Source organism: Podarcis liolepis (assembly GCF_965112155.1).
Source record: "Podarcis liolepis genome assembly, chromosome: 4".
Lineage (NCBI taxonomy): Eukaryota > Metazoa > Chordata > Lepidosauria > Squamata > Lacertidae > Podarcis > Podarcis liolepis.
Genome location: NC_139558.1, coordinates 27,738,293 through 27,765,304, shown reverse-complemented (window position 1 = coordinate 27,765,304; position 27,012 = coordinate 27,738,293). Strand labels below are relative to the sequence as shown.

Below are 27,012 nucleotides of genomic sequence, written 5' to 3'. Positions count from 1 at the left end.
GGCGGATGGCGTCTCAACCTCTGCTTAAAAACCGCCAAGGAAGGAGATCCCACAAACCCCAAGGGATTCCGTTTGTTCCACTGTCAAACAGCTCCTGCTGTCTTCCTGATGTTTAGTCGAATCTCCTTTCTTGTAACTTGAACAATATGAGATGGGGCACAGGGGGCTGCTGGGAAACATGGCAATTGTCCCCAATCTCTAACAGGGGTTTCTCAGCATCCTCACTAAGCTATATTTCCGAAGATTCCTTAGTGAAGGGCGTGGCAAACTGGTAGAAGTTTGTGCCGCAGTTCAGCTGCCCTGTATTTTCAGGAACTTTTCAAGGAAAGATACAGCAACAAAATAAAGGAAGAATGCATGTTAATGGATGGGACGATGACAATAAAGCAAACAATTTGCTTCATGAGATTTTGCATAAAGGGCCTAAGGTGTAAAGTGCAAGTAACACACTGCTAAGGCTATATTATACTTTCCCACTTCCTTTCCTAGCCTTCCTCAATAATTTCGTGTTATGAATCCGAAAAACAAAGCAAACCAATTCCACCCAGTTAATCCAAATTATTTATAGTCTAAAATGACCTCTGCATTTCCTCTCTAAAAAATGATAGCATATATAACTTGATATTAATAACAAATACAATGTTTTCAGTGTGAAGAGGGGAAAGTCTCTTCTGTTTTCTATAGCTCAAGACATATTAATAAACGTACAGTAAGACTTGATATAATACAAACACACTGTTGTTACAGATGCTGCTGTATTCAAATAAAGGAATTCAGAGAAAGAAAAATAATAGCCTGTGTTTATTGTCTGTTTGGCATAAAATGCCCTTTGCATTAAAATATACAGATTAATCCAGTGGGTCTGTTGCTTTCCATTCACGCCTGTATATTTTAGGATATCATTTGCAGAATTTATAAATACAAGAAAATATAGTGAACAGTGTTTAAAACACAATAAGTAAACACCTCCGCAGACCAGGCATATTTTTTCTGAATAGGCACACATTATTTCATACAGTATGGTTTTTTTACTATTCAGTTAACATTTAGTAATCAGCTAATTCCTCTTATCCGATCAATCAATGGTACCTAGAAAGAAATGTTCTCTGAGTAGGATTTATCCTAGCCGTTCAGCTAGTTGCAACAAAAGATAAAGGGAGATCGTGCTTAAGAGGTGAGTTTGTGGATAAATGTTCTGAGCAAAGGCAAGATAGATCTGTGTTATTTTGTGGGACTGTCTTTGGACCTGTAGTAAAATCTCAGAAGCCTAGAAAACCAAAGATGAATGGGAGAAGGCAGGCTATGACAGTGACAAAAAGTAAGGCTGGTGGTAGAGAGTGGGTCATGTTAACTAGCAGCAAAGAGAGCCAATGTGGTGCCCTCCATATGTTTTTGGACTACAACTCCCATCAGCCCCAACCTGTAAAAGCCAACGGTCATGAATGATGGGAACTGTAGTACAACATCTGGAATACTGGCTACCCTTGTTGGTGCAGAGGAAGTGAGAATAGGGCTACCAAGAAATATGTAGATGGTGTTATTATATACGGAGCGTAATCTCAACTTTTTGGCAAAACTTAGAACCTTGGTAATCTTCCTCCTTGCAGCAGCTCACATGGAGGTGGCTCATACTTAGAAGTCCCCTGAGAGTTACTACTACTTTTTTTTACTTACTTCTGAGTAAATGTGAGCAGAATTAGACTGTGTCTACACCCCAAGAACATTTATATGGACAAATGACCCACTGATACCAGTGGGATGCACTTCCAGGAATATACTTAGAACTGGCTTATAAAAATGATAAGCATAAAGGAAACCTGAAGAATGCATGATGCTCTCTTCCAAAAACATGAACGCTGCTAGAAGTTGGTCCTGGTCTTCTGTAAACATTGAGAACAAGAGGTTCTAAGCAAGCTGCACTGGAGAGGATTCCAGTTAAATATTAGTGAAGAGTGTGAATCACATTTACAAGAAGAATTTCAGGGTCTCGGTAATTTAATCTAACCCTGTATATGCAGCAAGGTTGACTAGATACTGGGGAGCGGAATCGTGTCAATTCCGGCTTTTCCGGGTTTATCACCTTCTTTAGATTTCTGCAGCGATTTGCGATTTTTTTCTTTCAAAAATCCTCATGAAGATTCGCCAGCATTTGAATACGAATTTCTTGTAATAAACACATTTATGTAAGCAGTTTTGAGTAATGCACACATTTTCGCAACCATTTCCCCTTAATACAATACACTATTCTCTGTTATTTTCACTAATATATGCATTTTTATGCACACTTTCCTGTATCATCATCATAATCACCATCATCACCAATGCGCTTATTAACTGCCCTTCGCCCTAATGTCCTGTATAGATTCTTGTACACTTTGGTTGGCTAAATTGCATAAAAAAAATTGTTTGGTTCGCATATGGTTCACAAATTAGATAATTGCTCATTAAAATAGAAAAAACCCACTAATTTCTTCGCTATCCTTATCCATTGTATGTAGGGGGGGCAGCAGAAACAACAACAACAACACTGTCACTATACAAAAACACCCCTGAACCTGCACATAACACCATCCATGCAAAATAAATCCCGTATTTTTCGCTCTATAACATGCACCCGACCATAACACACACGTAGTTTTTAGAGGAGGAAAATCCGTAGGCATGCCACCCGTAGGCATTCCCTCCATAACACACACAGACATTTTCCCTTACTTTTTAGGAGGAAAAAGTGAGTGTTATGGTGCAAAAAATACGGTACATAACTGAAACAGTGGTAAGAATCTGCACTAAGAGGATGGGCAATTAGAACTCTCAGGTCACACTAAGCCAGGCATCCCCAAACTCGACCCTCCAGATGTTTTGGGACTACAACTCCCATCATCCCTAGCTAACAGGACCAGTGGTCAGGGATGATGGGAACTGTAGTCCCAAAACATCTGGAGGGTCGAGTTTGGGGGATGCCTGCACTAAGCAGTGGAAAAGGGAGCCTAAGGGATTACAGTGGTGAGGACCCCCCTGTCCCCCAATGAGTGATATAGTCATTTGCCGGACTGCCAAGGTAAATGGCAGGTTTTCCTTGCTCTGACAAGTGAATGAGGTGGCAATGAGGCTTTCAAGTTGTACTTCAAGATGTACCACTACACCACTGGTCATCCAGAGCAGGCAATCAGTTTGTCAGAAAGCATTTAAAGTCACTGCTGGCAGCCTGCTGACTGTATTTGTAGACACGTCCCCCCCCCGCCCCAAAGCTGGCCACGGTGCCTAAATAAGACCAAAATCATCTGACAGTTCAGTAGACACAACCAAGCTGGCAGCTGGTGCTTGTGTGTATCACACAAGCAGTGAAAATGCCCCACAATAATCTGAATATCCTTTGCAATGAACTGTTTGAGAAGCTATGGGTTAAGTACATGTGAACTTATATCCATAGTTTGCAAAAAAAACAAAACGAAAAACCCCAAACACTTGTTTTTCTTTTTTTTACTGCACGCAAGACAAAACTTTAGACATCGCTCCCTCTTGTCTACCAGACTGGCAACTTCCACGTAACACATTAGCTCACACATGTTTGACTAACTTAAGGAACGGTAGCATTAATAAGTGATAGTGTATCTACAGCTTAGCATGAATACTTGCCTCTAAGAGTTTGTGTAATTAAATGGCTCACCACTGTCAAACCATACGTACATTTGATCTCTTAGATAAATATTTCCACATTGTATTTGCAGGAGCCGATTCACTTAGTTATATAAAGATGAAGTGAGCAGAATATTTGGTACCACCTCTTCCTTTTCCTTCTGATCCTTCTGTGAAAGCCTTAAACTTTTGACCCTTGATCCACATTTTCCCATCGTCATCTCATGTCTCCTTTTCTGTCCCCCCACTATTAATTTTAGATTATTTTAAACTATTAATTAATTGATTAAATTTATATCCTGCCCCTCGTTGCATGTGATAGTAGGGTGGGTCAAAACAATTAAAAACACAGTATACAATGGAAGCAAAATAGAATACTTTTAAAAATAAAATGATCCTCTTCCTATTAAATATATTAGTCAGAATAGCCTATAACTTGGAGCACAAACAAGTATCTCTTAGGCATATTAATGGCAAACTCAGAAAGCTTGGCAGAAGAGAAGAATCTTCAGCTAGAACTGAAAAATAACCCAGATTGGTGTCAGTAAAAGTTCATGGAGGGAATGCTCCATAGCTTGGGTGCTCTTGTGAAGAAAGCCTTCTGGTGAGCCACAGTTCTCATAACTTCATGCAACAATAGCACTGTCATGAGGCCAAACAAGCATCCCCACAGCTACTCGCTGAAACCACCCCTACAAAAAAACAATGTCTCCGACTCCCAACCTGCAGTGTTGGTCCAGGACAACACCATGATTGATGGAATCAATAGCCACAGAGAGATCAAGGAGAACTAACAGGGATGCATTCACCCTTTCTATATCCCAGTACAGAACTTCCATTAAGACAACCAAGGCTATTTCAGTGGTGAAACCATATCGGAATGGGCCGAAATGTTTCATTTTCTCCAAGCATGCCTGTAATTGAATGACCACCACCATCTCAAGCACCTTGTTGAAGAGGGGGATATTTTTGACTGGGCAAGAGCTATTACAGTCTTGTTGGTCCTGGGAGGGACCTGGGGGGGGATGGTTTCCCAATGCCTGGCTCCCCTATCAGAATCTCCAGATCAGAATCTCCAGGCAGCTGTTGAGGAGACTCCAAGGGAAGAGGACCCTCCAAACAAGCTGAATTCCAGTTCTCCAAAGTATAGAGAGCAAGTGTGGTTAAGAGCAGTAGATTTTGTAATCTGGGGAACCGGGTTTGCATCTCCGCTCTTCCACATGCAGCTGCTGGGTGACCTTGGGCTAGTCACACTTCTCTGAAGTCTCTCAGCCCCACTCACCTCACAGAGTGTTTGTTGTGGGGGAGGAAGGGAAAGGAGAATGTTAGCCGCTTTGAGACTCCTTTGGGTAGTGATAAAGTGGGATATCAAATCCAAACTCTTCTTCTTCTTCTTCTATAGCAGCCCTCACCAGGAAGGAAAGAGAGGCATGCTAATAGAAGGAACATTCTTCTCCAGGTGAATGTTGAAGGGGATGGGCAGGTGCAGCACAGGAACTAAAGAAAACTTAAGTGCAAACACTACAAAGGCACTGTAGATTAATATACTGAAATACAGAGAGAGCTGCAGTGATTCAGCGTTCTAGCCTTGCTTCTGGCACTTATTTAAATTGGCAGCTATATTTTTTTAATGTACACTTTTTCTTTTATATATATAAGAGTGTAATGCACTGAAGCACAACAGCTGAGTATTACCAGGGCTGGGATGCTGTGACCACCCCTTGCTCATCCTCTCCTCTCACCCAGTCTGCTTCTTTGTGGGTGTGATTTTTCCTTGAGAGATAACACTGCCCACCATTAGTGAAGTTTCATGTAAAGCTAGACTGTGGGAAGTAAACATTGCCATCTATGCATGTTCCCCCCAACATACAATTTCCTTAGGTTCATGTATCCAGGAACTGTTGGGGAACAAAATAGGTCCACAGAGCAAGTCAGTGATTCAGTGGGATCAGAGTCTGGAACACATGTTCATATAAGGCTAGATAAAGTCCTTGAGAAAACTAGACCTCACTAAAACCTATTTTTCTCTCTTACAGCACAATCCTATTCATTGCTGCTCAGAAAGAGACCACACTGTGTTCAGCAGACGGTAAAGGTAAAGGGACCCCTGACCATTAGGTCCAGTCGTGACCGACTCTGGGGTTGCGGCGCTCATCTCGCTTTATTGGCCGAGGGAGCCAGCGTACAGCTTCCGGGTCATGTGGCCAGCATGACTAAGCCGCTTCTGGCGAACCAGAGCAGCGCACGGAAACGCTTGTACTTTGATGTGCTTTCGAACTGCTAGGTTGGCAGGAGAAGGGACCAAGCAACGGGAGCTCACCCCGTTGCAGGGATTCAAACCGCCGACCTTCTGATCAGCAAGTCCTAGGCTCTGTGGTTTAACCCACAGCGCCACCCGCGTCCCTTTCAGCGGACCATAGCCCTGTGTAAATGGGCATAAGATTGCAGCCTTAGTGGCTGGCCACCTTAGAGTTCATTCCTCACTTTCTGGAACACAGTCAGCTGTTCAGATGCCTTTCATAAGAACCAGCCCACAGCTGGCCAGAGCTGCATCTCACAATATTCACCAAGCAACTGATTCGGGACAACTTGTGTACCATACAAACATGGGTTGAAGGCGGGGGGGGGGGGAGGCCCTCCTTGCACCTCAAGCCTCACACCACACTTACTATTTAGTTATTTGGGTTCTTGCTGGCATTTAAACTTAAAGCACACATTTTAATCTCTATAAATCCCAAAATCGTTCAGGAGGCTGAGGGCGTTCTTAGAAACAAGCACCATTGGGAAACCAAAACAAAAAACAAAAACATTTTTTGCTGCTTTGCTATGTATAAATAAGCATCTTATATGGCTATGTGCAACATATGATTGAAATGAGGTCATCTAAGAATATATTACTCTCTCCAATATGCGGGGGGGGGGGGAGAGATTCTTTAGATTTGTAAATGCTGTGCCTGTGTTTTTCCTCACTGTTAACAAATGTCACCTGGTATTAATTTAGTTGCTATATTCCGACCTGAGTGTTTCTTTCTATGAATTGCCTTCTGATAGGACAAAGGTGTGTGTGGTGTTCCCCCCCTCCTCCACCCCCCAAAAATATGGTAATATATGTAGGTGAAAACAGCATTGGGGAATTTCTGTGTGACACATTTAATAGTTCAAATGAAAAATAATTGAATACTTTGCAGCTCAAAGTGGTTTATCACCATGGGTATTACAGTGTTTAGTGTTACTTAGTTTGACCATGTTAAAGTGAGAATGGATTGTTCGGTTGTGAAGCATATTATTTGCGGTCTATTTAGTCTTCTGTTTCTTCCTGTGAAAATTCCGTTCTCTCCCCCCACCCTCCACTTTCTTAGAATAGTACACACCAACAGAAGAAGAAAAAAAATGTAAGGAAAGTAAGAGCTGGCAACAACAAACCTCTACCTAAGGTGAAAAGCATTACTATTTTGAAGAACAAGATAATTCAAGAGTCTGCCTACACCTACTGATTCCAAACGAGAGTCACATCCACTACCATCTTAGCTGCATGAAACGTTTTATGACTCTGTGCTTCCTGTTTTCATGTTACCTTTCCCCCCATCTGTTAGAATCATCTGTACCAAATTGGGTCACATAGTTTTCACCAGTAGTGCAATGGCAATCACTTGAAGGGTTAATCATTAAGTGTGCTCCATCTTTTCTGCTGAATTTTGAAAATTCTACATTCTGGACTTAGAATGGCTGGGACCACAACCAGTGCTTTTTTCTGGGGTAACGAAGGGGTACACATACCCCTAAACATTTTGTGAATCTAAGTTTGGCCTCATTGAGGGGCAGTATTTCAATATGAGTAGGAAAATGGGAGTACCCCTAAACATTTTTTTTAGAAAAAAGCACTGACCACAACACAAAGCAAATGTATTGTGCTAGGCAGGGAGGGAGCTGGGAGGTAGGAAATAAGGTCACTGCATCAACTCAGGTTTGCTTGTTAGTCCAGCAACAAAAAATTAAAAACTGGCTTCCTTATCACTGAAGAATTCCCCTCAGGAGAGAGGCCATGTCCCTTTGCAACATTATTAACTACCCAACAGGCAATAGCTTTCCTAAACAGGCATAGTCACAAATAGTCCTTGAATGAAACACAACAATCTGATTAGAAGCTGCATTTCATTTCATTGCAAGTTTTTCCTCAGCCCTGAGATTTGCTTTAGAGGGAAGTGTCTGTACACCGCCTTGCTTTTGTCTCAACCGGAGGGTTTAATAGCTGAAGTAACTGAAAAGGCCTAACACCAGAAAGGCTTTCGTTACCAGAGTAACCGTAAAAACAGACCCCAGTCTCCATGGCAAAGAGAAAAGCTATTTGCTGCAGCCTTTTCAGACCTTGAACAGACACTGACAGTTTTCCTATAATCACTGCAGATTATTTGTAGCAACTAACTATATTATAATGTTAACTATAGGAGGGCTTTGAAATTACACTTGGGCGGTGTGGAGTGGGGGGGGGGTTAGAAATAAATACATGCAAGGAAATTTTTTACCAGTTTAGCTAGGAGTCTATTATCAGTTTTAAAATCATAATGTAATTCATTCTACTATTCCAATTGAGTGAGGTCACCTTCCTGGTTTTGTTCTTATATTTTGTGCAGAAAAATTCTCACTCTATTGTGAGTCCTATACAGTCTGTAAAATTAGCATACACTCACTTCTATTGAACAATTTATTGTGAGAATGCCTTACACCACTGAGGACCACTATACAGTATGTGGCATTCTCTATGCTTTTTCAGCTACTGTACATTAACAATAGTTTATGTTACCCACACTACTCAAATGATTATTCTTCCCGTAGTTTTGCGCTAGATTTTACACAATACACTTTTTACGATTATTTTAAAGTGCATTGCTTATATAAACCCTGCAACGCTCTCATTTAAATTACTGGCACGCATTGCAAGTGCTCCTTTGCAAGGGCTCCTCATTCAGTTCTTATTAAAGTGTTGAACTTGCCTGAAGTTTATCCTGCGCAGCATTACTCAACACTTTTCCCAGTTTTCTTTCTGCCTTCTCAAGCTTAAATCTACCGCACACAGCCAGCTCATGTTCAACCGAGAGAGACTCTTGGCAGGATTCTTGTGCAGCAGTAGTGATGTGGTTGCTGCTCCCTTGTGGATCCATCTCATATCACTCTAATAACATAAGAAAGAAGAAGCCATGGGAATAGTATAAGCGGAGGAGAACTGCATGGGAACAATGACACCAGCTTCAGAAGGGAAGGCTAGTGTCCATGTGGTTCTTAGATTACAACCCCAACTTTCCCATAGGGTGTCTCCATCCTTAAGCTGACTGGTGGCTGGTGTCCCTTGGTGCTGGTGGAAGTAAAAGAGTCCTTGCTGGGGATGGGTGAGATTCCCCACCACCACCACCAGCCATTTCTTTCTTTCCCCCCATGTAAGTTAATTCTGTTACCCCAAGGGTTCAGGGTGAGAGTGGGCTACTTCCCACACCAGCCATTTCCCCCCATATGCAAGTTAATGGAAGATAATGGATCCGTCAAGGGCCCATTATCCAACATGCTTCAGATGAAAATAGGGACTACCTAAGCCTCCTCAAACCATTCTTTTGTGCATGCCCCCCCCCCCGAGCATTTCCTATCAGATGTAGGGCAAATGCCACCAGCACTACACCAATGGGACACAGCATACACGTCCTCCTCCGCCCTGAGATAACCCCTTAATCACGATTTGATTTTATTCTTTGGTAGATTAAAAAAAGAACACCACATACCAATAATTACCGCATTTTTCGCTCTATAAGACACACCAGACCACAAGACGCACCTAGTTTTTGGAAGAGGAAAACAAGAAAAAAAAAATCTGAATCCCAGAAGCCAGAACAGCAAGAGGGATCACTGCGCAGCGAAAGCAGCGATCCCTCTTGCTGTTCTGGCTTCTGTGTTAGCTGCGCAGCCTGCATTCGCGCCATAAGACACACACACATTTCCCCTTACTTTTTAGGAGGGAAAAAGTGAGTCTTATAGAGCAAAAAATACAGTAAATTTTAGAAAGGGGCAAGATTAGACGTGGCTGCACAGAGCATTTAAAAATAAATAAATCAAGTCTCCTTGTGCTCCCCCTTTCTTCTCACCCAAACTGGACCTCTCAGGCAGAAAGACAACACCCAGCCACCTTTAGTTATGAGCCTCCATTCATCAGGTATCAGCCTAAGTTTTATTTCAGCATTCTAAACTTTAAATCTACAGCACATAACCATTAAAATATGTTTGTGGAGAGAGCGCTGTCTCATGAAGCAACCATGCAATTCCTACATTATGGCAACCCCAACGTGGTTGCACACTGTACAGTACAGTAATATATTGTGGCAACCTTACAATTTCCAGTTTGTATCAGGCCATAGAATGCACAACATATTTTTGCTTGCTGTAGGTCAGCTGAAACCTTTAAAAACTTTCAAGGCAGTTCTTCATGTATAAAAGATGGTGACAACCCGAGACATGATGCATGAAAAAAGGCATCCTACAGTGGTTGCGGGGTCTCACTAAATAATCTATAGCTTGTTCCACTTTAATCACAAATGTGATGCTTCAGTGGTGAATGGCATGGTGGGACAATAACAACAACAACAGTTTGTTTGTTTGTTTGTTTGTTTGTTTGTTTGTTTGTTTGTTTGTTTGTACCCCACCCATTTGGCTGGGTTTCCCCAGCCAACAAACTGCGGGAGGCAGTGGAAGACAGGAGTGCCTGGCGTGCTCTGGTCCATGGGGTCACGAAGAGTCGGACACGACTAAACGACTAAGCAACAAGCAAAGCCCCAGCCACTCTGGGCGGCTCCTAACAGAATATTAAAAACACAATAAAACATCAAACATTAAAAACTTCCCGATACAGGGCTGCCTTCAGATGTCTTCTAAAAGTCAGATAGTTATTTATTTCCTTGACATCTGATGGGAGCGCGTTCCACAGGGCAGGCGCCACTACCAAGAAGGCCTTCTGCCTGGTTCCCTGTAACCTCACTTCTCACTGCCACAAGGCTCTTGGAGGTGGACCTCAGTGTCCCGGTTGAACAATGGAGGTGGAGACACTCCTTCAGGTATATTGAGCCAAGGCTGTTTAGGGCTTTAAAGGTCAACACCAATACTTTGAATTGTGCTTGGAACCGTACTGGCCACCTGACCTCCTGTTGGTCACATTGCTGCCGCATGCTGGTAGACAGAGGGGTGCAGTGAGGTGGCTGTGTATGTATGCTAGTCTGGCAGTCTGCTGGTACTTTTGTAGGTCACGAATCTCCCTGCTATCTTGCAATATATCCTCTACCACCCGGTAAGCAGCAGAAGCAATGCAACCAAGTGGAAATCAGGTGAACAGTCGCATCATGCTCTCTACTAGTGTGCTACTTGAGGCGATGCAGAAATCTCAGCTAAAGCATCCATGGCAGATGGCCACCCAACCTCTATAATGCCAGGACTTGTCATGGGCTAAACTGAACTATCATAAGTCTGAGTAAAATGTCTGCTTTTGGTTTGCTGGGCACCAGAGGTCCTCAGATGATGAAACAGCTGATATGAGGAGGTTGGGTAATTTTAGGGTGAAGACATGCGTAATAGAGCTCAGATAATGTCTGCTGTGAGGTGAGCTCAGTTTTCTCCTGGCATAGATAATGAAATGATCATCCTATCAAAAACTGGCACAGCCATTGTTGTTTGCCACCCCACCCCCCGCCATGCTTCATGTGGATGGTGTATCCTTTTCTGTTGTTTTAGAAAAAGTACAGTGGTACCTCAGGTTAAGTACTTAATTCGTTCTGGAGGTCTGTTCTTAACCTGAAACTGTTCTCAACCTGAAGCACCACTTTAGCTAATGGGGCCTCCTGCTGCATGATTGCTGTTCTCATCCTGAAGCAAAGTACTTAACCCAAGGTACTATTTCTGGGTTAGCGGAGTCTGTAACCTGAAGCGTATGTAACCTGAAGCGTATGTGTCAGGGGTTCAGGAGCAGAGACGCAGAGAAGGGAGGAGACAGAGAGCGAGGGGGAGGAATACGAAGGAAGGATGAGTGGGGATGACGACCCGAGATCACCGAGCCTGTCTAGCGAGTCCGAGGATTCCCAGAAGGGAGCGCCAGCAGCCAGAGCAAGGGGGGAGAGCAGGGGGACACCCCAGGAAGAAGGGTCCAGAGAGGGATCAGAAAGCAGCAGTTGGAGATCGGGACCCACGTTCCCAGCCGGGAGCAGCGGGGAGAAAGGGGACCAGATATCGGGCTCCGGAGACTTTCAGAAGGAGGGAGGGCATGAGTCAGGAGTAGTCACGCCCACCTCGGGGAGCGAGGAAACGATCAAGAGGAAAGTGGAGAGTTGGGCGCGCGCGCCAAGTTCAAATGTAACGGAAGCTGGCACAGTCAGCAGCCCAGAGAGTGAACCGGGTCCCAAAGCCCGCCGCAAGGAGGCGGAAGGGTCAGGGGGGTCCGCGTCAGAAGAGAGTAGGAAGGGAGAGACCCAGGGGGGCAGGAGGACCCAGAGACGGAAGGAAAGGCGCAGGAGGTGGAGCAAGGCTAAGGTATTAAGCTGGTGCGCTAGAGGCGGAGACTCAGACGGGTCTTCGTCGTTCTGACCTAGAAGAAGTAGGGCTGCACGTTGCAGTTTGGAAATGGAACCTGTAATCCAATAAAGACTCTTTGAAACTGAACGCTGGCTGACTTGGTCCTATGTGAGCTGGGACTGGGCGGCAGCCCTGACAGTAAGACCCGTCTCTCAAGCTTCTGACACCTGATACCTCGCAGCGGAGACAGAAGCAGCTGGAGGAGGGGATCGGTGTGTGGGAGCAAGCTCACGACGGTTGGCAAAGATGACGGAAGCAGAGAAAGTTTCAGCGCTGCAACAGGCAGTTACCCAATTGAATGCGGAGGTACTGGCATCCAAGAAAAGGGAGGAGGATGCGGCAGCCGCCTACCGAGATCTCCACGCCAGGTTTGAAGCATGGGTTAAGCATGGGCAGCCAGGACCCAGACCGGAGGGGGTTGGGTTGGCACGGAGAGCAGGAGGGCTGGTGGCTCACTTCGATGGGAATTTACAACAGTACCCCAACTTTCGAGCAGATGTGATGTGCGCACTGCAACTGCTGGCAAAAGACTTTAGAGATGAGGAAGAGAAAGTGGGGTTTATACTGTCCCATTTGCATGGGGATGCGAAAGCGTGGCTGCGCAATTTGTGGAGGGATAAAGATCCGGCGCTTCAGAGTGCAGATGCCTTTATCAAAGCGATGGATGCATGTTTTTTGTCTACCATTGATGTGGATCTTGCCCGACGGGAGATTCATGGACTGAAACAAGGGAGGGCGAGCGTCCGGCAGTACCACGCCCGCTTTTTTGCGCTGGTCAGTGCATTGGAATGGGACCGGGACTCGCCCCCAGTCAGGGACCTGTTCTGGGAGGGTCTCAGCTCTGCTGTGAAGGATGAAATTGCGAGGGGGGAGAGGCCCCGAAGCACGCAGGAGGTGGTCCAAAGGGCGCTGACTGTGGGGGTGAGGCTGGAAGAACGTCCATGGTGCAGAGATGAAGGACGTGGAGGGCGCGAAGCAGCGAGAAGTTTCTCTTTCGTTCCAAGGGAAGCAGCGCGTGCGCAATCCACACCTCCGCCAGGAGGGGGAGTGGAACCTATGGAAGTGAGAGGCGCCAGGGCTCAGTCAGCTAGCAGAGCCTCTGCACCGACAGCAGTCAAGACTAAACCTCCTAGAGGGACCAGGAAGTGTTACATATGCGAGAGCCCTCAACACTTGGCGAAAGAGTGTCCCCAGAGGAGCTCCAAGCACACTGCAGCCTCCGCAACGGTGAAAGTGGCCACACAATGCAGCGAAGCCCAGCAGGGAAACGACGATGTCTGGCTGGAGACAGAGGCACTGGGGCCCAGCCAGACGCATCAGTGAAGCAGTCCCCAGCGATATTGCAACCCACGGACCCCCTCCCACCCAAACCAGTAGTGCAACTCACAGCGTCTCTCCAGCTACCCAATGGAGTCACCATCGAAGTGCCGCTTTCTGTGGATTCTGGAAGCAACGCAGACTTTATAGCACAGGATTTTGTGGAGCAGCACGCTATAAAGCTGCTGCCTGCCACTCTGCCCCTGCAAGTCGTCACAGTGGATGGCAGAGAGTTGCTAGGGGGGCAGGTGGTGAAGCAGACGCCACCAATGGTGATGCAACTTGGTAACCACAGGGAAGTCATCAGTTTTAATGTCACCCGACTGTCGGACACGCCCATTGTGTTGGGCATGAGTTGGCTGGACAGGCACAGTCCAACGCTGGCTTGGTACCAGAGACAGCTGATCTTCGGCTCCTCTTACTGCGCAGAACACTGCATCCTGCCCAGGCAGGAGGGGGAGGAGGAGGACTCACAACTGCAGTTGGGAACGTTGCAAGCAGTTCCCCACAAATACGCGGACTTTCTGGAGGTCTTCTGCGAGAAAGAGGCAGACAAGCTACCACCGCACAGGCAATATGACTGCAAGATTGACCTCCTGCCAGGGGCGACGCTGCCGAAGGGGAAGCTATATTCCATGTCTGAGGACGAACTACAGGAACTCAAACAGTTCATCGATCACAATTTGCAGCGCGGTTTCATCCGGGAGTCCAGCGCAGTAGGGGGCAGTCCTGTTTTCTTCGTGAAGAAAAAGGACACGCCCCAAAAAAGATTGGTCGTGGATTACCGCCTCTTAAACAGAATGACCAAGCCCTCCGATTTCCCTATGCCCAGGATTGACGACCTGCTGGCGACGGTGCGCAAGGGACGCGTGTTCACCAAGTTGGACCTGCGAGGAGCGTACAATCTCATCCGCATGAGGGAGGGCGATGAGTGGAAGACAGCCATGTTCACGCCTCTGGGCACCTACGAATACAGAGTGATGCCGTTTGGTTTGCAAAACGGTTCTCACTGTTTTCAAGCTTTTATGCATCACGTGTTGGCGGGACTCCTCTACAAGAAGTGCGTCTGCTTTCTGGATGACATCCTGATATTCTCTGACTCGCAGCAAGCACACGACCAGGACGTTCGGGAGGTGCTGAAGAGGCTGCAGCAGCATAGACTGTACGCCAAACTGGAGAAGTGCCAGTTCGACACGACGGAGGTGGATTTCTTGGGTTACAAGCTGTCGGACAAGGGGCTAGCCATGGACAGCGCCAAGGTTCGTGCGGTGTTGGATTGGAAGAGCCCGCGCAACCGGAAAGAGGTCCAGAGGTTTGTCGGATTCGCCAATTTCTATCGCAAGTTTATCAAGGGGTTCGCGATGCAGACGGCAGCTATTACGGACACGCTAAGCTCCAAGAAAAAGAAATTCATCTGGACGGAGCAGGCGGAGCGGTCCTTTCAGACACTCAAGCGTCTCTTCGCGTCGGAAGAGCAACTGCTGCATATCGACCCCAGCAGACCGCTGAGGGTGGAGACAGACGCGTCCGATAGAGCAGTGGGAGCGGTACTGCTGCAGAAGGACCCGCAGGGGGTCTGGAGGCCGGGGGCGTTCTACTCCAGAAAGCTCAGCAAGTCGGAGCAGAACTACACCATCTGGGATAGGGAGCTGCTTGCCATTCATGCAGCTTTCAAGGCGTGGAGGCACTTCCTGATCGGCGCCAAGCACACGGTGCAGGTCTGCACGGACCACAAGAATCTGGAGCACTGGCGCACGGCTCGGTTCCTGAACCAGAGGCAGATCCGTTGGGCGGAGTTCTTTGCTGACTTCAATTTCCGAATTGAGTACGTCCCGGGCGACACCAACATCATGGCGGATGCCCTGTCCCGAAAACCGCAGTACCTCGAAGAGGCGACGCCAGCGGCGGCCATGCACATCTTCGCGCCAACAGCGTGGGCGTGCGCTTCAGCCACAGTAGACCTGGATGCGGTGCGACGGGCGTTGACGGACGACTCATTCGCGCAGGCGAAGATGGCAGAGGTGCACAAGGGCACGGCGAAGGGCGACGAGTTCCAGATACGAGACGGCTTGCTCTTACGTAAAGGGGCCGTCTACGTGCCGGGAGACGAACTTCGCGCCCGGGTACTGCAGCAGCTGCACGACGCACCCACGGCCGGGCACTTTGGCACAGAAAAAACGGTGGAATTGGTCGCAAGAGACTTTTGGTGGCCCAGACTGAGGGGGGAAGTCGCGGACTACGTCGCGAGGTGCGACACCTGCCAGAGGGCCAAGCCGGTGCACAAACCACCGGCGGGACTGCTGGAACCGCTGCAAACGCCGTTTGAACCATGGGAGAGAGTGGCCCTGGACTTTGTCACGGATCTACCCAGCTCGAGAGGCAAGACAGCTGTACTAGTGGTGGTGGACTTGTTCACCAAGATGGCACATTTCATACCGTGTGCGAAGGTGGCCACGGCAGAACAAACAGCCAAATTGTTCATAGATCACGTGTTCAAAGTGCACGGGCTGCCGCGGTCTATACTGTCCGACCGCGGACGCCAGTTCATCTCGAATTTCTGGCAAAAGCTGATGGGCTTCCTGAACGTCAAGATCAACCTGACATCGGCAAGGCACCCGCAGACCAACGGGCAAGCGGAGAGGGTCAATGCCATCATGCAGCAGTACCTGAGATGCTATGCCAATCAACAGCCTGCGACGTGGGTGGATTACCTGCCGCTCGCCGAATTCGCCTACAACAACACGAAACACGTATCCACAGGGGTGACGCCGTTCTTCGCCAACAATGGGAGGAATCCCAGAACCTTCCCGGGACTGGACAGAGTGGGGGAAGGGGAACCACAGACGGCGGACGCTTTCGCATCTGAGTTGCAAGAGGTCCACGATCAACTCAGACGGCAGCTGGAGCTGGCGAAGCACGCATACAAGGTCCAAGCTGACAAGCACAGGCGAGTTGGCGAGGAGATCCGAGTGGGAGACTGGGTCTGGTTGGCAGCCCACGCGGTGCCGACCCGATCGTTAGCCAAGAGGAAGCTAGGGCACAAGCAACTCGGTCCATACCGAGTCGAAGCGCAGATCAACCCGGTGGCTTTCCGGCTGGTGCTACCAGAGGGTTCCAGGATGCATCCGGTGTTCCACAGGTCGGTGCTCACTCCCTACAGGGCACCGCACAGGTTCCAGGAACCAGGAACGGCACCGAGTCAGTCTCCGGAGCGGACGGAGGTGGGAAGATTGCCACAGCAGGACCCCATCAACGAAGTCACGGAGATTTTGGACTCCAGATGGGGGGAAGACGGAGTAGAATATCTACTAGCAAGGGAGGGCACCCGGGCCAGTACTAATAGCTGGGTGCCGGACTACGCCTTGGAGGAACCCCTGCTCAAGGATGAGTTTCATGCCCTTTTCCCACACAGACCTATGCCAGCGGGCTTCTTCGACGACTGGTTGTTCACGCCCACGCTTTCTTCCAGCACGTTCCATGGCTTCGACTCGGAAGGGGAACCCGCACCGCGCACACGTTCCCCAGAGGGGTCACCGGAGGGTTCGGCGTCCGACAATTCGTATTGGTGGGACGATCGGCCAGAGGAGCAGTGGCGCCGGAAGTGGCAGGAGACACCAGGTCCAGCGACAGACGCAGAGACGGACATGGACGTTTGCGGGGAGGACCTTGGTTTCGAGCACGGCGGCACCGAAATGGAGGCGGAGGAGACCACCGTTGACGAACGCGGGGAGGAAGACTCGGAGGTCTTCAGTTGGCGGCCAGCAACGGGGAGCGAACTGTATCCGACATTCCCTCCCGTGATGACGGAGCACCCACCAACCACCCTTGAAAGCGGGGAGGGGGGAAGGGGGGGCTTCGAGGGGGGGATGGATGTCAGGGGTTCAGGAGCAGAGACGCAGAGAAGGGAGGAGACAGAGAGCGAGGGGGAGGAATACGAAGGAAGGATGAGTGGGGATGACGACCCGAGATCACCGAGCCTGTCTAGCGAGTCCGAGGATTCCCAGAAGGGAGCGCCAGCAGCCAGAGCAAGGGGGGAGAGCAGGGGGACACCCCAGGAAGAAGGGTCCAGAGAGGGATCAGAAAGCAGCAGTTGGAGATCGGGACCCACGTTCCCAGCCGGGAGCAGCGGGGAGAAAGGGGACCAGATATCGGGCTCCGGAGACTTTCAGAAGGAGGGAGGGCATGAGTCAGGAGTAGTCACGCCCACCTCGGGGAGCGAGGAAACGATCAAGAGGAAAGTGGAGAGTTGGGCGCGCGCGCCAAGTTCAAATGTAACGGAAGCTGGCGCAGTCAGCAGCCCAGAGAGTGAACCGGGTCCCAAAGCCCGCCGCAAGGAGGTGGAAGGGTCAGGGGGGTCCGCGTCAGAAGAGAGTAGGAAGGGAGAGACCCAGGGGGGCAGGAGGACCCAGAGACGGAAGGAAAGGCGCAGGAGGTGGAGCAAGGCTAAGGTATTAAGCTGGTGCGCTAGAGGCGGAGACTCAGACAGGTCTTCGTCGTTCTGACCTAGAAGAAGTAGGGCTGCACGTTGCAGTTTGGAAATGGAACCTGTAATCCAATAAAGACTCTTTGAAACTGAACGCTGGCTGACTTGGTCCTATGTGAGCTGGGACTGGGCGGCAGCCCTGACAGTATGTAACCCGAGGTACCACTGTACATTAATGTTTATACATATGCATCCATTTACATCACCTTGCTGTTTAGAGTTTTGTTTGTTTTTAAAAAAAACCAAACTGCAAAATTGTCACAGAGATGGAGATGTCATCATAAGACTTGTGCTAATCATTCTCTTGCACAACTAGCTTTTAGTGCAGATCTGCAGATCTGTTCACCACCCACAAGTTCATGTCTTAAGAGAAAATTTATGTTTGAACAGAATATTTTTTACAGGGTGGTCACACTGTTCTAATACTTGTTACATTTGTCTTCATCCTTTCTGTGCACTGGCCATGCTGTGACAGATAGCTTGAATTCCAAAAGATATGCTCATTAGAATCAGTAGCAAAGAAATGCAGGGACAGGTACTGCACTTTCAAAAATTCTGGTTCATGATATTCAAATTCTAAATAAATGTAAATGTGCTCATACTGCTATATGAACAACTATCAATCCTGAAAAATTCCTGTTGAATAGAACCCTCTGCAAGTAGTGGCATGTAGCGTTTCTCAGGACTGCCTCTCAAGGTTTTCAAATATCTGGAAGTTTCACTTGGAACGAGATCAGAATTAAGCTCCTACGATATTTTATACTAACATTAGATAATTAATTGATGCCATTCATTACCGGTAGTATTTGTTGAGGGAAAATATCAACCATAAAAAATGTAAGTAATTAGAACTCTCATTATCTTAAATTTAATCTTAATAAGTGCTATTATATTCTTGATCATAGATAGACAGGCAAGCAGGCTGGTTATGGTAAGACACTTCAGGAGACGGCCAATGCATCACATTTTAAGCTGCATCATATGAGCACAAGTCAAATTCAGAGCTTTGGTGCTCACTGCCAATCACTATCCCCTGCACCTGCTCTGCATGAGATTACCTGATAAAGAAGAGTTTGGATTTGATATCCCGCTGTATCACTACCTGAAGGAGTCTCAAAGTGGCTAACATTCTCCTTCCCCTTCCTCCCCCACAACAAACACTCTGTGAGGTGAGTGAGGCTGAGAGACTTCAGAGAAGTGTGACTGGCCCAAGGTCACCCAGCAGCTGCATGTGGAGGAGCGGGAACGCGAACCCGGTTCACCAGATTACGAGTCTACCACTCTTAACCACTACAGCACACTGGCTCTCAGTGTGCCCCTCCCTTGCCATTCTGTTGCTGTAAAATGCGGATGCGTGCTGATGTGCATCACTCGTTGAGGCTGGTAAGGTGGAAGGCAGGGAGCCCAAAGAGTAGGTGGAGCCAGAGCCAATAGCAGGCCGAGCCAACTAATTCTACTTTTGTCCCATTTTCCTCCCTGCTAAGGTCAACAAACGCAACATTGAGAGCAAGGAGGACAAGCTGACAACCAGTGCCACCCCCTGGATTGGATAGAAGACAGGTAGGTTGGGGGTGGATGAGGGCACCTTTCTGTCATGCCCAGTCAGTATGCATGGGAGCCAATAGTGAGGCCCAAGCTAGAGACCCACATATGAAAGATGCCCAAATATCCATCTCAACATTTAGAATTTCTGTGGGATTTCTCAGCTCGTAAGGTCCATATGAACTGAGTTCCCTGTAGCCTTCAAAGGGTAGAAAGTTTGATAACCACTACCCTAGAATACCAGGGCAGGGGTACCAGAGGTTGCTGCTATGTCAGCCCAGGGCACAAGACTAAGCTGTGTAATTTGTTTTAAACTGTCTTTCATGTTGTATTTTAAATTGCTGTGACCTGGCCTGGGACCTTGTGGCAAAGCATGGGGAAATCATCATTGTTGTCTCCCAGTAATGAGGTGACAAGATGAGAGGTCCATTTGGACCAGCTCCCTGAGACTCTACATTTGGAATCTATGTCCTTACAACAGAGCATAGGGTTGGCTTGTGGGAAAGCTTCGATGTCTTCTAGAAACTGAAAGCATGAGAGGCTAGCCTGCTAGATTACCTACTGACTAAATTTCATCTTTTTTTATTGTGTTACATGCTCAAAGTAAAGCTCTTGAAGACGAGAGAGAGAGAAAGATGGAACAAGTCCACAATAGATAAAAAGTATAACACGGGATCTGTGTATAATGACTAGTACTCCAGATGCCCTTTCATATATTTAAAATTGCCATTCCATTACATAAAATGTAATTCATTCTACTTCTCCCTATCTCTATCCCTCCCCCCCACCACAAAAATATAATCCCAGAAGGGTTTTGACCAAACAAAAATGCTCTAATGATTGCAAATGGTTCAAATATTCTGTCCAGTGAGTTTAAGTTAAGTGATAAAAGTTTCATGTTAAAAGAAATAATAAGTGGAATTTCACACATATTATAGTAATTGTGAAAGCATCCAATTTACATGGAAATAATGCAAAAGAATTCTGACCATGATGGTTTAAGTGAATCATTACATGCATCAGTGATACATTTAGAAACCTGCAGCATGCCAGGTATGTTTCTTTTAGCATAATAAGTCTTGTAATGGAGCCTTTAAAAGCCTTAAATGTATAGTTAGATGAACCTTTCCATTCGGATTTTGATATCAAAAAGAAGAAACAGCAGATCATTAAAAAGCCAATTAAACCAATACTCATTTTTCCTTTACCAGTTTATATCATGTCCCTCGAGGACCTATCATTTTGAGAAACATTATTTTATTTACATTGGATTAGAATGAAAATTGTTTTACTACGCTAATCTTTTTTTATTTCTCAGTAGTATTTGAGAAGCACACTCCGGCTGTCGCAGAAATACTGATTCGGTGTAGTAGCATATGTTAGAGGCTAGAGTCTAAGATAGCAAATCCCATTAATTTCAGTGTGGTGTACTCCTTGGTTAAGAAAGCATGCATAGGATTTCAACCTAAAAGGCTTGGGAATCCTTTTGCTGGCCTTTTGGGCAAACAGTACGGTTCTGTCCATAGGATCTGTGCTGACTTGGTACCTAAAATACATGTGGAAAATCCGTGCTTTGCCACAAAGGGACCTGTGAATTCTCATTATTTTTATTGACATCAGAAGCTGCCTTAAACTCACACCATATGCCCATTTTAGCTCAGTATTATCTACTGACTGGCAGCAAGGGTCATTCCAAGTCCTTCCTGAAGATGCTGAGGATTAAACCTCAGACCTTCTGCATGCAAAGCACCCACTCTTAACGCCAAGCAGCAGCCCTTCCCTAAAGACAGACATGATTGAGAGTCATGATGTTGACGTTATTGAAGGGAGCTTCGCCATTGTCTTGCTAAGGTTGCAGGAACCCATGGCAAACACAAGAACATAGTAAAGTTTTATGGATGATTCTTTCCGTTTACCATTTTAAGACAACTATTGGCACCTAGTGTTGACACCTTTCCTAGGCCCTCCACATTGGGCAGCTGGATCAGTGAGTCTCCATTTTAATTTGCTACCATTTTTACGTTTTACTTTTTAGCATTTTATATTAAATACTTATACCCCACCTATTTTCAATACCCAAGCTGCTTTTCTGAGGAACTCAATGTGTCTTTCTTCTTATTTCCCACCTTTCCCCCCCATCATAGAATGCAAAGCACCTTACATGGAGTCCCCATCCATAGTCTGCCATCCAGGCATGACTATGGCAGCTCCACCAAGCTGTTTATAATAATAATTGTAATAATTTATTACTTGTACCCCAGCCATCGGACTGGGTTGTCCCAGCCACTCTGGGGCAGCTTCCAACAGACTATTAAAAACACATGATACTTTGTGTTTGCATTGTGTATGTTCAGACCATGCCCTTACCCACAGTGCCTTGGTTTGACACAACACTGGGTGCTACAGAGCTTTGTGGTTAATTAAAATGGCAGATCCCAGTCACTCTTGGAGTAGTGATGCCACTATCAGGCATGTCTTGGGGGATGGTCATCAACATAAGAGGGGACCTATAAGAAGTCATTTTGCCCAGGGCATCTTCAAACCTGGATTCTGATCTGAACCAAGAAGTAGTACTTTCTACTCCCAGATGGTTGGGAGTGGCAGCGATTACTCGGTGGTGAGACAACTGCACTTTAGACATGCTCAGAAGCATTAACTGTACTTCACATTGGGTGTCTTTTGGCACAATAAAGACTGACAAATTTATTATGACATACGCTTTTGTGGACTACAGTGCAGTTCACCAGATGTATGTTAGCCTGAGTTAAAGGAACATATTATGGTGGGAAATGTAAACAGTAAGATCATGAGGAAACGAAAGGCAGAAAATTCTAGATGAAAATAATTATGTCATTAACAGTGCCCACTTGTGGAAAAACACAGTTGTGTTGTTAATGCAGACATCCTACAATTGCTTCACATGTGTTCTCTGTTAAAATAGGTTTTGCGCCTGATCCTTAGTAGGTTCTGATTCAAATTATGCCTTCCAAATGAGCGGCCACTTAATTCTGCTTTCATATTAGTTACATTTCACACCTCCAGACCAAAAAGAAGAAGACAAAGATTGCTCCTGCCTAAGAGGTCTGATGTGATCTGTGCTGGTCTAAATGCTTCATTTTAAAAATAAATAGCAGGAATGAATTCTACATTGTTATTTTTGCAGTTTTTCAATTACATGTGAGGAGTTCTTCTGCCATTCATTATCTCGGGTATCCCTGAAAGGCAAACCACTGTGCAACACTCCTTTTCGTTTTCTTTTCTTTTTACTTCTCTGCAGATTCTTCCTCTGCATGATCTGCAATTATCACACCGTTTGTCTTTCCTGTTCTCAGGGGAACACAAAATAATACATATCCTAGAAACAGATTGAGATTAAATTTGGTTCTTTCCAATAGAGAGTTCAGATAGTTAAAGAGGGTCACAGAATCAATATGCTGAAGACACATTGCCATTTCAGGGAGGGGAACACCCTCAAACAGAATGTGAAGACAGATGCTCCCCATTTCACCTTCAACCTTGCAATGCTGCTGGTGGTTGACCCCTCATTTCCTCCCCTTTTGGCTACTGTATCAGGACATTTACATGAGATAATTTAATGTGGAGTAGTTACCTCTTAGGGCTCTTTAACCACCCCACAATATCCAAATTCACAAAGGGGAATGGATGGATATTTGACATCCTTCTCAAGCTATGCATGTAAGGATTCTCATCTGTGATTGCGATTGCAAACAGGCAGAAGCATACCCAGCTTGAATAAGGACAAGGGTACAGTCTGGTAGACATGGTACCTCAGAACTCAGAGCCGTGAGAGGAAGCTACAATGAGTACTGATGTACTGGGCCCACAGACATTAGGGGCCATAGACTTTGAGCTTCCTTTTTAAAACAAAGAAACAAAGCAAAGCAAAACAAAATCACGTATCTAGCCCACCTAGAAAGTTATGAAGCAAAATGTGCAAGTAACCTTCGAAGTGATTTCTGTGAGATGAACTTGCCTGTTTCCTCCTGCATTTTAGTGCTTTTAGCTAATGAGTGAAGTCAGAGCTATGAATTGTTTGGATACCAGGCAACAGAAACCCCTGAAGGGGAGGGTCCCCTCCCTTTCAGTGCTGTTTACTCTAGCAACCAGGATGCATCTTTCTTGTGGTGGGTTAATCTGAGCTCAGGTACTTCCCATAAGTTATTTTCCACAAATCCCTCTACACAAAAAGTTCAGGTGTATGTTTAAAAAGACCACTTCCCAGGATAGCCAGGGTGGGGGAAATGGGTGCACTGCACCCACCTATGCCAAGTTGTGCTCCCCTCAGGTTTTGTTTTTTTTTTTGAAAAAATGTATTTTTAATTTATGATATGACAGACAATGACGGCCTCCATTTTAAAAAATGACAGATTGTTTTAAGAACAGGAGCCACTGAAATACAGGACCCTTTGAAAAATTCAGTGAATAAGGCAGGTTAAGTGCTCTGCTTTACCACCCCACCCAAACACTATAAGCATGTATAAGATACATAAAGGAATAGAGCCCGCTCAGCTTTTCCATTCTGTCTGAAGTGCCCAGATATACCCTATAGTTTTCAAATAGTAATGATGAAAAAAGAATGTAGAGTGAATGCAAATAATTCCCTTGCTGGCAATCTACCTACTTAATGTTGTATTCCACCTCCAAACATCATGCCACAACTGAAAACAAAACAAAACATGAGGAAGTCTCTGAAATATTCATTCCATTCCCTAGACTGGTATTATCCAGTGCATTTTATGTTCCTAGTCTGTAAGATTTCTGAATTCCTCTGGATTTAGTTTGAGGACATACAGTAAAAACTAATCAGGCATGACAATGCTGTGACTTGGTGTAAGGTAGGCTTGCCATATTTCAAAAAGTAAAAACCAGGACACCCCGAATTTTTGAGGGAAATTCCCTTATTCCAAATAGGATTCCTCGCAAGAAAAGGGAAAAGTTGACAGCTATGAACTCTCTCTCTCTCTCTTCCATGAGTTAGCATGCCCAGGTAAGAAAAGAGATACTTATGTGTTTTTTGCACAATCCCCAGAACCACCTTAAGCCACCCAAGCCTTGTTATGGGCCCCTTCTGTGCAAACACCTTTGCCCATGGACTAGGAGCACCTTTCCGAAGCCTGTCTGATTTTGAGAAGGTGGCGCAGGGGCTTTTGGATGCTCCAGCAGCCCTGGCGCTGCGTTCCCAAAGCGAGACTTGCCTGACACCAGCACTGATGCGTTATCGGTAGCAGAGGAATGTATTTATTTGACAAAGACTTTTAGATCTAGTTTCATGTGCAATTCTATTTATCCAACTGCATAGCTGTCAGTCTAAATGTGGCACAAGAGACAACTTATGCAGACCAAACAAGTCACTCTTAATAAGTGAAGCCATGGTCATAAACTCCAGAAGCCTGAAAGAACTGTTGGGCTAGGCCAACCCTTACCTTTCATGAAGCCCTGGCCAGGGAGCATAAGCCACCTGCTCCTGAAGTGACCCTTTCAGCCTGAGAGAAATCTGGTGTCTTATGTGCCCTGTTTTAGTATTTTAAAATGGTCTAGACATCACCTTGCCAACAAAGGTCCACATAGTAAAAGCTATGGTTTTCCCAGTAGTGATGTATGGAAGTGAAAGCTGGACCATAAAGAAGGCTGATCACCGAAGAATTGATGCTTTTGAATTATGGTGCTGGAGGAGACTCTTGAGAGTCCCATGGACTGCAAGAAGATCAAACCTATCCATTCTGAAGGAAATCAGCCCTGAGTGCTCACTGGAAGGACAGATCCTGAAGCTGAGACTCCAATACTTTGGCCACTTCATGAGAAGAGAAGACTCCCTGGAAAAGACCCTGATGTTGGGAAAGATGGAGGGCACAAGGAGAAGGGGACGACATAGGACGAGATGGTTGGACAGTGTTCTCGAAGCTACCAGCATGAGTTTGACCAAACTGCGGGAGGCAGTGGAAGACAGGAGTGCCTGGCGTGTTCTGGTCCATGGGCTCACGAAGAGTCGGATACGACTAAACGACTAAACAACAACAACCACCATTGGTCCCTTGGCAGAAAGGTAGAACAGTGAAGAATAAATCTAGAACTGCAGTTTGTGCACAGCTTTTCAATACAAGGATTTTTAAAAAATATTTTAACCATGGAGTTATTAATCATGAAGAAAAACATGCCATTAAGGAGATTCGTGTAGAAAACAGAGATATATAACTGGCTTGGACAACACCCTTCATGTTGTTGGATTGAACAGGTTCCATGAATTGGCTCTTTGAGCCAGTCCACAACACCTCTCAAGGATGTACTTCAGGACATCATGCTGAGGCTCAGCACAGCCTTGGATGCCGTCACAGCATCCTTCCTGGCAGTGCTTCTTGTGAGCAAATGGCTTGTAAAGCAGCCAAGCTGACCAGGGAACTGACTGCTTGGAAGCTGCAGCTGTAACAAAGGATATGATGGCCAACATATTATGGTCATCCATGCACTTCCAGGGCACATGCATGAGGGTGGCGAGTCATGTGATTGAACCTGTTTTGAGTGAAACAATGCTTCTCATGGTGATCTCCACTGTGATGAATCTGGTCATAATATTACCTGCGAAAAACCCAAACTCCTTCGCAAGCTTAGGCTTTTCAAGGATACAACTTTCTGTTTTTATAATTAGACAATGAATGTTTTAAGCCAAGTTGGGGGTGGGGTGGGGGGAACAAAAGCAAAAAACTGGTGAGACTTGTCAAAATATAAAAAGGAAATACCCTTAAGGCAATGATTCACTTTTTAAATGTATAAATTCTGCTATAGCATCTTTGAAAGTATTTTTATGTGGCACCCGTTTATCGGTCTATCGTAAAATCTGATTTTAAATAATTACACTTATATATCTGAACCAGTTATGACTGACATTAATCAATAGAAAACTGAATCTCAATCTCTCTCTCTCTCTCTCTCTCTCTCTCTGTGTGTGTGTGTGTGTGTAAAATTTTGAAACAGGACCCAGCCGTTTTGCATGGAAACAGTCCAGGTACGCCATATCAGTAGAACATTTATGATGAATTACCTGCTTTGATATAATAATTCATGTTTATGTTTTGTGCCTCCTATGATGCAGCTCTATAGATACTCTTCCATGGCATTTTAGGAGATCACACTTCTTACCATTAGAATTAATATCTAATTTAAATTCTGAACAAGGAATTTGAAACTCCAGAGAATCTGAAGTGGCAACAGCATAGAAAAGATGCATATAAAGTAGCTATTAAATGTGTTTTAAAAAAATCTGTGGGAAGAGATTATGCCACTGCCAGGTGACTATACAAATCTTGGCTAAAAAGAACAACCTGGGGAGAAAGAGAGATAAAATTGTAAGTTGCATTTCAAGGAGATTTGTTCTTTCCATTTCAGGTATTGTGTCTGTCTGTCTACCCTGTTTCAAGTTTCAG

The 27,012-nt window shown here is 45.9% G+C and overlaps 1 long non-coding RNA gene across 3 annotated transcripts in view; it reads left to right on the top strand.

The window, feature by feature from the left end:
* The window catches only part of LOC310706058, a 346,770-nt gene extending 322,962 nt beyond the window's left edge, over positions 1–23,808 (top strand). For 2 of the 3 annotated variants that reach the window (XR_014525608.1, XR_014525609.1), the window contains exon 6: positions 5,673–5,817. This is a non-coding gene — a long non-coding RNA (uncharacterized lncRNA). Of the gene's footprint in view, positions 1–5,672; positions 5,818–19,515; positions 19,592–20,177 lie in introns of those variants that run through there. The other variant, XR_014525607.1, reaches the window with a different exon arrangement.
* The last annotated feature ends 3,204 nt before the right edge of the window (positions 23,809–27,012 follow it).